This window comes from Lampris incognitus, chromosome 7 (assembly GCF_029633865.1).
Source record: "Lampris incognitus isolate fLamInc1 chromosome 7, fLamInc1.hap2, whole genome shotgun sequence".
Classification (NCBI taxonomy): Eukaryota; Metazoa; Chordata; class Actinopteri; order Lampriformes; family Lampridae; genus Lampris; species Lampris incognitus.
Window position 1 is genome coordinate 66,433,065 of NC_079217.1, and position 13,938 is coordinate 66,447,002.

Below are 13,938 nucleotides of genomic sequence, written 5' to 3' on the forward strand. Positions count from 1 at the left end.
CTGCAGACTTATAAAATCCTAAATGGGCTTGCTCCATCTTACATGTCTGATCTCCTTAAACAGTACATTCCATCTCAAGCTCTTCCCTCTCGAAATACATTCCAGCCAGATGACCTCACAGTCTCAGCACGGATATCGTCATGCCTTGCTGGTATCTCTGCATGGATGAAAGAACGCCACCTTCAGCTTATCCTATCTAAGACTGATCTCCTTGTCATCCCAACCAGTCCATCCATACAACAACAGATCAATATCCAGCTCAGATCAACTCAACTCAAGCCCACAAAGTCTGCCTGAAACCATGATGACCAACTAACCTTTAAAGGTTCACGTGGCCTCGATTGCTCGGTCGTGCTGATTTGCCCCGTACAACATCAGGAATATTAGACCCTACCTGTCTGAACATGCACCAAAACTCCTGGTACAGGCTCTTGTAATATCACACACTGACTACTGCAACTCCTTACTGGCAGGTCTCCCTGCATGCACTTCCAAACCTCTGCAAATGATCCAGAACACGGCGGTGCGTCTGGTCTTCAACCAACCCAAAACAGCACCTCACTCCACTGTTCATATCCCTCCACTGGCTCCCAGTTGCTGCCCACATCAAATTCAAAACCTTGATGCTCGCTTACAAAACAGCAACTAAAACAGCTCCACCTACCTGAACGCCCTCATTCGTGTCTACATTCAGTCCCGCTCACTATGCTCTGCCAATGAAAGGCACCTGGCACTTCAGCCACAATGGGGCCGTAAATCACTAGCCAGACTCTTCTCTTCTGTAGTTCCTCGGTGGTGGAATAAGTTCATTAGATCCGCTGAGTCCCTCTCCATCTTTAAGAAGAAGACCCAGCTTTTTCATGAACACCTCCAAATCTGATAAGGAATCAGGAACAATTTATTGGTCATTTCATCTTATGTGCTACGTACACAAAAGAAATGAAATTCTTTTTCCCCCAGTCCACAGCAGTGCAACACAAAGGACAAAAACACATATCCAAAAACGACACCACCAAAAACACACAAAAACAGAGAGAACAAAGCAAATAAAATAAAATAAAATAAAAATAAACACAAACAGCCAACAACATGGTCCACCCAGTGCAACACACTCCAAAAACACCACCTTCCAGAGAACTAACGCCAGCCAGGATGACTGACAGAACTGCCGGTCTCTGCATGAGCTAGCAGTTTTTTTGTTTTTATTTCTAGTTTTTCCCCTTATCCAAACCGATTAACCCAATGGCATATGGCCGGAACTCTTGTCGAATAACTCCCCTGGCTCACGTTTCCACAGGAAGGAGATAGCCGTAACACCAGCTTCCTTCAAACTTGTGTCGGCTGCTCTCAGTATTTTACACGCTGAAGCCTCGCATGGATTGCATTACTTTCAGGCCGCGAAGGAGACGTAAGGAGAATGCTTTCGGTCGCTTGGCTGCAGGCGCATAGATGGACCAGAGGGGTCGCTGGAGAATGATGAGTCCCCGAACACTACACCGATCTACACCCACTATCCATCGGGTAAGGGTGGCCTAATGAATGCCTTACCCCGTGGACGCTCTGGCCGTGACCGGTTACGGCGAGTCTGGGATACGACCCTCACAGCCACATGACGAGCGGACTGCAAGAACGGCGGTTTATTCCGCTCGGCCACCAGATGAGCTAGCAGTTTGCCTAGCCTAACCCGTCTCCGCGTCCCGTCAGACCGTCCTCGGTGTCTCCCCCTCAGGCGCAGCTCAATGATGGTAATAAATCAAAAAAAAAAAAAAAAAAAAAACGCTTCCAAGCACCCTTTGCATTGACTTTGTGCACTGCCTGTTGACCTCTATGTCCTGCCAGACTTGACCCTCGTTTTTTGGCATTTACTTGCGTTGTTGTCTCCTGACTAGATCCTTGCTTGTGTTGTATTAACTCTCAGTTGTACATCGCTTTGGATAAAAGCATCTGCTAAATGATCCCGTAACACTAATTACTACAGTTCTGCACATCACCCTTGTTCTTGAAAATCGGTACCAATATGCTTCTTCTCCACTTCTCAGGCATCCTCACACTTCCCAAGATTGTGTTAAACAATCTAGTTAAAACTCCACTGCCATCTCTCCTAAACACCTCCATGCCTCTACAGGTATGTCATCAGGACCAACTGCCTTTCCACTCTTCATAGCTGCCCTCACTTCCTCCTTGCTAATCCACTGCACTTCCTGATTCACTATCCCCACATCATCCAGCCTTCTCTCTCTCAATTTCATTAATCAGCCCCTCAAAGTACTCCACCTTCTCAACACACTCTCCACGCATGTCAGCACATTTCCATCTCTATCCTTCATCACCCTAACTTACTGCACATCCTTCCTAGCTTGGCATCCTGTCTAGCCAATTGGTACAAGTCCTTTTCTCCTTCCGTAAGTGACTAACTGCTCATACAACTCACCATACGCCTTTTCTTTTGACTTTGCCACCTATCTCTTCGCTTTATGCTGCATCTCCTTGTACTCCTGTCTACTTTCTTCATCTCTCTGACTACCCCACTTCTTCTTTGCCAACCTCTTTCTCTGTATACTTTGCTGTACTTCCTCATGCCACCAGTCTCCGTGTCTTCCTTTCTCTGTCCCGATTACACACCAAGTATCTTCCTAGCTGTCTCCCTCACTATTTCTGCGGTGCTTGCCCAGCCATTCGGCAACTCCTCACTACCACCCAGTGTCTGCCTTAACTCCTCCCTGAACTCCACACAAGTCTTCCTTCTTCAACTTCCACCATTTGATCCTTGGCTCTACCTTCACTCCCTTCCACTTCTTGATCTCCAAAATCATCCTAAAGCCCACCATCCGATGCTGCATAGTTACATTGCCTGTAGCCCGTCACCACCTTGCAATCTCCAATCCCTTTCAGATCACATTTTCATTATCCAAACTGCTTATCCTGCTCTCAAGGTCGCCGGGATGCTGGAGCCAGCATTCGTTGGGCAGCAGGCGGGGAGACACCCTGGACAGGCCGCCAGGCCATCGCAGGGTATATTATTATTATTATTAATAAATATTTTATTTAAAAGCGCCTTTCATGACACTCAAGGTTACCTTGCGGCCGCGGCAGTTCCTGTGGTTGCGTTGTCCCCCGAATTCGCTAGTTACATCAAATACAATAAAAAAAAACCCAAAAAACAGTGCAATCAACAAAACACAACAAGCAGTAGAGAATTTTTTTTTTAAGCAGGAGTTTAAAAAAAGAATTTGATGCTGTTAAAGTGAGTATGTTTGTTTAAAAAGGTGAGTTTTAAGAGCAGTTTTGAATTCCGTAATGTCCAGAGTTTGGTTGCAGCATAGGAGAAAGCCCTGGCACACATTGTGCCGAGGTTAATCGCTTGTAGTGCAAATAGACCTGCTGGTGAAGACCACAGGGAGCAAGATGGAGTTTAAGTCTAAAGGAGGTCTGTGAGATAAGCAGGGGATAGATTATGAACAGCTTTGAATGTCAATAATAAAATTTCAAAATTAATCCGCTGACAGAGGAAGCCAGTGAATCAGCATTTATCCATCCATCCATCCATCCATCCATCCATCCATCCATTATTCAAATCGCTTAATAATCCATGCGGCAGAATTCTGGATGAGTTGAAGTCAGTGAATAAGTTTGTTGGGGATGCCTGTCAGGATCCCATTGCAATAGTCAATGTGTGATGTGACCAAAGCATTGACTCAGACTTCCATGGAGTGTTGTGTTAAAGCAGGGCGTAGTTTGGAGATGTTTGCATATGGAAAAAGGCAATCAGGGAGACATTGTTTATATGACTGGAAAAGAAAAGGGTACTATCTAGGATAACACCAAGGCTCTTAGCCTGAGAGGAGACAGGTATGGTGGCTCCAGCAATGGGTAGTAGGGAAATATTGGTTTTTGAGAGTAGATTTAGTGCCAATGAGGAGTAACTCAGTTTTACTGCTGTTATCCAAAGGAGTTGAATCAAGTGCAACTGGACTTGGTATATATCCGTGAAGATGTTTCACCTCTCATCCAAGAGGCTTCCTCAGTTCGTGCCTTTCTGACTAGACTAAACTAGTCTGACTGGCTGGTGATGAGACTCAGAATTTATCCTCTTTGGAATCGTTGTCAGAGCTATAGATGTCCATGGCTCTTTGTGTTCCGATGTTTACCTAACGTCTTCACGGATATATACCAAGTCCAGTTGCACTTGATTCAACTCCTTTGGATAACTGTGACCTAGATGAATGAGAATATTCACAGACATTTTACTACTGTTGAATTTCAGATAATTGTTAGTCATCCATATCTGTATATCATGGAGAAAGGCAGTGAGGGTACTAGAGGGGAGAGTGGAAGTGGACTTAGTGGACACATAAAGCTGTGTATCATCAGCACAGCAGTGGAAATGGATACCATTGTGGCAGAAGATGTTGCCAAGAGGGAGGAGGTAAATAATAAACAGGAGTGGCCCCAACACTAAACCCTGTGGAACTCCAGGAGGAAATATCAAACTTTCTGACCGGTAATTCTGAATTTGCACAAAAGGTGTTCTGTCTGTAAGGTAGAAAGCAAACCATTGCCATACAATGCCTCCAACTCCAATGCTAGCCAGACAATCCATGAGGAGCTGATGAGATATCAAAGGCTGCGGTGAGGTCAAAGAGGATGAGGGTAGAGTAGAATGGAGTCAGTTGCACGAAGGAGGTCATTAGTGATCTTAACCAGAGCTGTTTCTGTGCTGTTTGGGGTGAAAGCAAGATTGGAATTGTTCAGAGGTTATTGTTATCAAGGCAGATCTGGAGTTGAGATGCAACTACACCCTCAAAGAGTTTAGAGATGAATGGTAAATTGAAAATAGTAGTTGTTTTGGTCAGTAGAATCTAAAGTTTTTTCAGAGTTGGTCCGATTATGGCAACCTTCAGTGAAGTGGGAACTATACCGGTGGACAGAGAGCAGCTGATGATAGAGGTTATCAGGGAGATGATAGAGGGCAGGCGGGTTTTCAATAGGGTTGTGGGAATTGGATCCAGGTGACATATGGAGGTGCTAGACTTAGTAATAAGTTCAGAAACGTGATTTTCAGTTGGAAGAGTGAAGTCACATAAGACAGTGGATGGGGGCAAATTCATGGTGCTTGCTAATGGTAAGTCAGTCTGCATGATGTTAGCAGAGGCTAACATCTTCTCCTGGATCGCCACCTTGCTGTGGTGGAGAAGCTTGCATGTACCAATGATCCCAAGAGCTATGTCATCTGACGCTTGGCTCTTGGTAGGGTCACCCAAAGCAGATAGGTCAAGGGAGGTTCCAGACGAAGCGTGACCCCCCCCCCAAAGACCTCAAAAGCAGAACTGGCGGAAGATATCTCCAGATCACAATGGCAGTGAAGGCGGATGAAGGCTGCAACAGAGGGTGGTCCCCAATTGTCTCGGTTCTCCATGCCATTGGACTCTGACCACTCCCTGCAAAGGACTGTGTGGTGGTTGCAGGTGCATCAGCCATTCCACGTAAAAAGCTGTCACGCGCAGGTATCCACCCATTATGCGGCTCCAGGATTGGCCTCTATGCCCACTTGAGGACCCAGAGGGAGGACGGTCATACTCGACCCCGAGTGACCGCCGATGATGATAGTAGAGGATAGCTGCTCATGAATGGTACTAATTTTGGAGTTGAAAAACTACAAAAAAGCAAAGCATTGTTCATTAGAAAGGCTGCTGTTCATATTGGCTTCAGGTGGATTTATTAACCTTTTAACTGTGGAGAAGAGCGTTCCAGTATTCCCTTCAACTGTACTGATATTATTTGCATAGTAAGATTTTTTAGCTGTTGAAGAGCATTTTTGTAATGGAGTATATGATCTGAAGACATTTGTTTGTGAACAGCAAGTCCAGTCTTGGTACAAATCCTCTCAAGGCACCGACAAATCACCGACAAATCATCCATCATTAACCTATTAATCATCACAGATGAGACTGAATTTTGTGCGTCGGAGCCGGAGGTTGTTGGTGGTTCCGAGTCTGGGATATGCGGCACGTGGATCCCAAGCACTACTGGAGCTCAAGGCGCGTTTGGACGGCATGGTGCTGGGCGGTCACTTGCGTGTCATCCTGGTCCAGTACTGGCCACTGCAATGGCAGGGCTGGGTCCGCGAACCATCATGAACCAACAGTCTAGCTAGCTAGCTAGTTCATCTGCATTTTTTTCTTGGTAGCTTATTACTTGTGTTCCTTCACAGTCGGTGGAACTTGTCATTAAGTTAGCGATAACAAACTCCACCCATTTAGAGGGAAGATATGATTGGTCAATTTTACTGTCATTTGAAATTAATTCTCTCATGGAATTACTATAGCTCGGACCTCTGGAATATTATAGCTGGCCCACCAATCAGAGCTGAAAGCATAATGTTTTCTTCCCAGCAACCGCAGAGGCAGCAAAATTCTTATAGGGACACGAAGAACTGCTTTCATTTAACCCTTCACATCGAAACAAACGGAATAGGCAGTTTTAAAGGGTTTATTTACTCAGAAACATTTTGTTCAGATGTTGTTTGTCCTTTCCAGGGGAGCTGAGCTCCCCTTAGCTCCCCCGTAATTCGAACCCGGGTGTATGCAACAATTGAAGACATTTCCATTTTGTAGTGTTAAACGAATTTAAACCAATTTAATCAGGCTCAGAAAATTTTTCAAAAAGAGTTCAAATAATGGCGTTCTCGGCTGCCATAGTTTCAACGCTTGCGCAACACAACAGGGTGGTCAACGTACCACCGTTTCTGTTTACATAAACATTTTGCTGTTTTCTCAGGGCTGAACTCGGCCCAGGTTTTTACATTGGCCAGTTGGGCAACAGAAAAATACATTGCAGTTTGAAACTAAGTGTTTAATACATATTCTTTGCAAAATTTTTGATATTGTTGATAAAATGAGTCGATCATGCCTTGAACAGAGTGTGATCCTTTTTTTGTTTTTGTTGTAGTTATCCTTACTGAAAAGTTTCTAGTATTTCTAGGGGGACATTAAAATCTGTAACACAATGGGCTCGAGAGGAAAGGATGGAATATGTCTGACCAGATTTGGTCAGTATCAATAAGAACACTAAATGAGTTTCTCATATCCATTAAGACAGACTAGGCTGTGTCCGGTCTACATGTTGTTGATCCTTTACATGTCTGAGGTCCTCTCTCTCTGTCTCTCTCTCCATGTCAGACCTGTCAGAAGCCATTATGTGGTCCATGCAGCGGAGTCGTCGACTGCTGTTGGTTTTAAGTCCAGACTATCTGGCTGAGAAGAGTTTCGGTCTGCTGGAGTGTCGTCTGGCGCTCTACCTTCACCATGCCCTACGAGTCTCCATCATCCCCATCCACTACCGCTCTGTCAGTAAGACGCCCTGCGCCGAGGTTGCCCAGCTGCGGCAGGCTGCTGGCAGCACCGTGGTCTGGCACGGGAGCCGCTCAGAACACCAGGGGTCCCGATTCTGGAAGAGGCTGCGTTTGGTGTTGCCGGTACGGCCGCTGGCACTGGGCAGGCGGTTGATTGACAGCACCTCGTCTCACTCTGACCTGGCAGCGCTGGCGCTGCAGCGCAACCACAGACACAGGAAACACAACTGCCAAAACATAGCGGGGACTGACCCAAGCCCCAGAGCCAGTCATGAGAGCAGCAGAGACAGAGAGGCCCCACCCAGAGGGAGGGGCAAGTCCAGGGGCGAGAGCGAACAGGGCTGCAGCAGGGAGGCAGGGTTAAAAGGAGGAGGGGCTGGGCCACAACAGGGTGGCAGTGGCTCAGGCTGCATTGGTTTTGTTGGTCAGAGAGATGCTGTAGGTCACAGAGAGATAGACAGGCAGCCAGACCCCGCCTCTCTTTTAAACTCCACCCACAACACTGGTTCACCCCATGAACCTAACTCTAACCTTGGCCCTGCACCTGACCCTACCCCTGACCCCACCTGTAGCAACACCCTTGACCCCACTGTTAAACCCGCCCCTGACCCCACCAGCTACCAGTCAGTCCAGCAGGAGGTCAGAGGACACATGGAGACAGACGGATGGAAATGTGGAGGGAATTCCTTGTAGTAAAGGTAGGAACAGTAAAAGGGAGAAGAGCTTGGTACAGCGAGTCCAGCAAAATGGGAACATAGAAGAGACTTACTATGGCTCTGGCCACACACACACACACACACACACACACACACACACACACACACACACAGTCAAAAAAAAACCTGATCTGTGTCCGCAACCGTTTACTACCCATGGTACTAATACTACACACAGAAAGGTGAATCAGTTCATCTGAACACGACCTCTCCCGATGACCCTCGTGTCCACATGAACTGATTCACCTTTCTGTGGTTTCCTTACCTGGATTATTTAGCATGCATAAAGACGTACTACTACTACTACTAACACTACCCTTACTACCTATACCATCCATAGTACTCATACTACCAGTGGTTTAAGATAAGCAGGTAGTGTGTAGTTCAGAGTCTACAAAGCACTTGTGTGTAAGCTGCATGTGCAAGACTCAACTTTATTTATTTCAACTTTTATTTATTTACCTTTCATACAAACATGGAGCTCAAAGTGCTTCAACCAGCAAGATTCAAAGTTTAAAGACAAAAAAAAATTCTCACATCTACACACACACACACGACTTCAGATTAAAAGCCTCCCCCTCAGGTCGGACCATAACGTGACTTCAAATTAAAAGCCTCCTCCTCAGGTTGGACCATGATTCCAAATTAAAAGCCTCCCCCTCAGGTCGGACCATAACATGACATCAAATCAAAAGCCTTCCCCTCAGATCAGATCTTCTGTGGGACATATGAGGAACAACTGAAAGGGAAGTTGGAGCTGGCTGGAACATGAAATAATCTCTGATGTAGGGAGGAGCAAGGTCCTTCAGAGCGTCATTAACAAGTAAAAGAGCTGTAAAGTCACTTGTACAGGACACAGGTGGCCAGTGCAGTGGCTTTAGCTGTGGGCTGACCTGCTCCATGTTTTTGTTTTCATTACGATTCTGGACCAGCTGTACTTCTCTTATGGACTCGTTAGGTAATCCCATAAGAAGGCAATCGGCTCTGTGCATAACTGTGGTCCACCGACTTCCGGTTTCTACAGCAGCGGTCATATCAGTTTCCTGTTTGTTGGTGTGTGCTATTGACAGTGGCACATTTTTCACAATGCCGGCAAGATTTACCATGGATAAATGTCACCGACAAACTTTCACCTGCACCTACCAGCAAACGGGTGAAAAGTTTCAAGTTGTACATATCAAGTTACGTCCACAATTATGAGGATGGACAGACGGATGGACGGAATTGTGGACATAACTTGATATGTACAACTTGAAACTTTTCACCCATTTCCAGGTAGGTGGAGAAAATTTGTGGACAGTTGTGTGCATGTCGTTGACATTTATCCATGGTAAATCTTGCAGGCGTCGCAAAAAATATGCCATCGTCAATAGCACATGCCAACAAACAGGAAACTGGTAAGACCGCTGCAGTAGAAACCGGAAGTCAGTGGACTACGGTTATGCACAGAGTTTATTACAGTAGTCTAAACGGTAGTAATAACAGCATGAACGAGCATTTCAGCATCTTTCTGACTTAAAAAAAGATCTAACTATGGGGATACTCCTAAAATGAAGAGAGGATTTATGGGTACACAGCTGATGTTACCTGACGGACACACATGTCCCATAATGCATCACGCCTGCACCACATCTGACCCCTGCAGGTGCTTGCAGCTCATCAGGCTGCAACATGGACGAAAGACACGACTTTATTTATACACCACATATATTTATACACATTAACCAGTGACTCGGTTCTATCTCATGGTGTACACACACACACACACACACACACACACACACACACACACACACACACAATTACATGCAAGTGTAGCACTAATCGCTAATTTAAGTAAATAAGTAAAGGAATGAATGCATAGCATGGGGCTGAAAGTGCTGATGTATTTAATCACTTTTTTAGCTGAAGCTTTTCAATGAGTTGTGTTTGTCAGGAAGATCAATTATTCATTCTGTTGGCGTGGCTGTAATCTGTTTTAATCTGAGTCTTTTTTCAGAGATTTTCTTCCCCAAGATTGTTTGGGAAATCAATTAGATAGCTCGGTTCATAAACGCAGCCTTGTGACCTTTATCTCTGAAATGGTGGGGAAAGTTAAGTTTACTGGGGACTGATTGTAAGTAATGGTTAGTCCGTCACACTACTGATCACGTGACAGCTGGATGGTGAAGGTGATAACATGCAAAGTGCTGTGTGGGAGTCAGACAGCAGGAAATAAACGCTGTTTGAGACGCATGGTGACCAGGTGGATGTTTGATTTATTTTGACACAATAATACAGAGCAGGAACTGCCAACCTGCTGTTTCTGCCTTCAGACAACCACTAGATGTCACTCTTCACCACTCTTTTGTTGTCTGGTGTGTGTGTGAGAGAGCATGAGAGACAGACAGACAGACAGAGACAGAGAGCGAGAGACAGACAGACAGAGAGAGCGACAGAGACAGACAGTCAGAGACAGTCAGAGACAGAGACACAGACAGACACAGCACCTGGTCTTACACTTCACAACTCGGAGATCAAATTCCGACTACGCAGATGATTTAATACTGTTAAGTCCAACAAAAGATGGACTTCAACAGAGGCTGAACATACTTGAATGTTACTTGAATGTCAGCCCTGGGCCCTTGCAACTAACATCAAAAAGACCAAAACAACGATATTTCAAAAAAGATCCAGAAGTCAGAGAAACAACTATCACTTTACAATGTGAACACATACAATGGAAAACTGTTTGGAATATGATTATTCAGGCTTGAAAATAAGTCCACTGGACATTTCAACCCAGCAGTCAAGGACCTGAGAGAGAAAGCACACAGGGCATTTTATGCAATCAAAAGACAAAGTCACATTCAGATTCCAATTTTAATTTGGTGGTTTGAATAATGGATGGAATTATAGACCCATTCTGCTCTATGGAAGCGAAGTGTGGGGCCCGCAAACAAACCTAAGCTTTGAACAATGGGAAAAACATCCAACTGAAAATACACACTCTGAATTTTGTAAAAGCATCTTGCAAGTGTACAGGACTACAACTAATAATGCCTGCAGAGCTGAATTGGACCAATTTCCATTATTATTGAAAATCCAAAAATGATCAATTAAATATTGGCTTCATCTAAAAGAAAGTGATCCCCGCTCCTACCACCACAAAGCCCTGCAGAGCCAAGAGATGAGCAAAGACAAAGGTCACCTCACTCAGCTGGTCCTGACGCTCCGTCCCAGTTCAAGCAGTGTTCTGCCTCAGGACCAGTCTGACACCAGGACTATCAGAGTCAACCAAGTTATAACACAACAGACACAAAAGTACCTCACCTATTGGAACACAAAATCACACATACCAAGTAAAATGCAATGCTATCTGGCCCTAAAAAGACAGTACACTGTGGTAACCTACCTGAGCACAGTACAGACTGATGCTAGACACAGACACGTTAACACAGTACAGACTGAGGCTCATAGCCTGGCCATAGAAACAGGCAGATATAAGAAAACATGGCTGCTGAAAGAGGAGCGACTGTGCCAACAGTGTGGAGGAGCTGCTGTAGAGACAGAGCAGCACTTCCTCACACAGTGCCCAAAATTTAAACTTATCAGGGAACAATATTTCTCAAAATTCAGCAATAAAGACTCAATTTATTAAATCAGATAAGGAAAAACTAAAAAATGATACTGGACGTTGCGTTCTCGCAGGACAGTTAATTTATCTCTGCCTGCCACCACATGAGGGAATCAAGAATGACACGCTGATCTACATCAGGCCCCAGTTTTAAGTTACCTTCTTTTTATTTATGTGTTCTATGTATATATTATCGTCTTCTTTCTGTATGTATATTTGTTAACATTCGTTATTTGTACAATGCTTTGGCAATACTATATTTTGTTATGGTCTTGCCAATAAAGCAATTTGAATTTGAATTTGACAGACAGAGAGAGAAAAAAAGCATTCGATTCCATTTGGCATTATGGATTGTTCTACAAATTAACTGAAAGTGGTGTAGGGGGTAAAACATATGACATTATAAAATCAATGTACTCAGGAGCTAAGTGTGGCATTAAAACTGGATCCAAAAGAACCCAATATATTCCTCAGGAGTGCGAAGTGAGATAAGGTTGCTCTTTAAGCCCAAGCCTATTTAACATATATATTAATGAGTTGGAGACCATACTGGAAAAGTCATCGGCACCTGGATTCACTCTGCATGACAGTAAGGTCAAATTCCTAGTCTATGCAGATGACCTAGTTCTTCTTTCTCCAATGGAGGAAGGACTCCAGATTAAATTAGATCTTCTTCAAAAGTTTTGGCAGACGGGGGCCCTGTCAGTTAACATGAACAAAACTAAAATATTAATCTTTCAAAAAAGATCCAGATATCAGGGAAGACAGCACATATTTAGATTAGGCCCAAATGAAATTGAACATACACTAGATTACACCTACCTAGGCCTTAGAATCAATTGTAAAGGAACATTCAACATGGCAGTGAATGAACTAAGAGACAAGGCACACAGGGCTTTACTTGCCATAAAAAGACAAATTCCTTTCAAAATTCCAATCAGAATTTGGATAAAAATATTTGCATCAGTGATAGAACCAATTGCCCTTTATGGCAGTGAAGTGTGAGGCTCACTTGCAAGCCAGGAACTAAATAAATGGGAAAAACATCCAAATGAGATCCTGCATGTTGAGTTTTGCAAAAACATTCTAAAAGTCCATCAGCACACTACAAACATTGCAGCAGAGCAGAATTAGGCCAATATCCTCTTCTGATTAAATTTCAAAAAAGGATGCCCAAATTCTGGAAACACCTAAAATTCAGTGACCCACACTATTTCTGTTATAAAGCCTTGCAATACCAGGAGTTGAGCAAAGATAAGAACTCTCCTATCAACCTGGTCTTCAGCCATCCTGTTCCACTAACACATACTAACACCTTAAAGGCACAAGACCAGGTCCAGAAATACACAACAAAAATTTCCTCGAACCTAAAAGACAATTATTACGAATACTGGCAATCCAAAACAAAATCACAGATCAAGATGCAATGCTATTTGGCCCTAGACAGAGAACATACATCAGCAGATTACCTAACTAAAATAAAAGCAACAAATATGAGAAATACACTGACGAAATACAGACTTAGTGAGCACCGCTTAGCGATAGAAACTGACAGACACAAAAAAACTTGGCTGCCAAGAGACAAACGTGTGTGTCAGTAGTGCAAAGACAATGTAGTTGAGACAGAGCTGCACTTTTCAACAGAGTGCAAAACATTCACATCAATCCCGGATGCTTCTTCCCAAAATATGGAGAAAAACACCCCAAATTCAACGCTCTACCAAACCACAGTAAACTTATTGGGTGAAGACAAAGAGAGCTGTACTATACTATAATACAATATACTATAGAGCTATAGCTGTACTATACTATTACTGTGCTATAGCTGTACTACTATACTATAATATAGAGCTATAGCTGTACTATAGTTGCACAATACCTTCTCACTTGCCACCATCTGAGGAAACTGAATGATACACATATCCACACACATATTTCCTATTTTTTACACAAAGAAGCCCAAGACCACACACACAAGCCCACAGAGACTCATAAATGCACATGCACGCACAGATAGTCGTCCTACCCTACCGCTTTAAATAAAATAAATAAAGATAATATTAGCTAAACAATAAATAATTAATAAATATTACTGGTAACTAATTACCTATCTGTTTTTATACTGCACCCATATATGTTCTGATTCCTTGTATGTGTCTATGTATGAGTACATGTTTGGTATATGCTGCGACTTTTTTGTTCCGTTTGTAATGACTGATCTGGCAATACAAGGGCCTATTTGTCATGCCAATAAA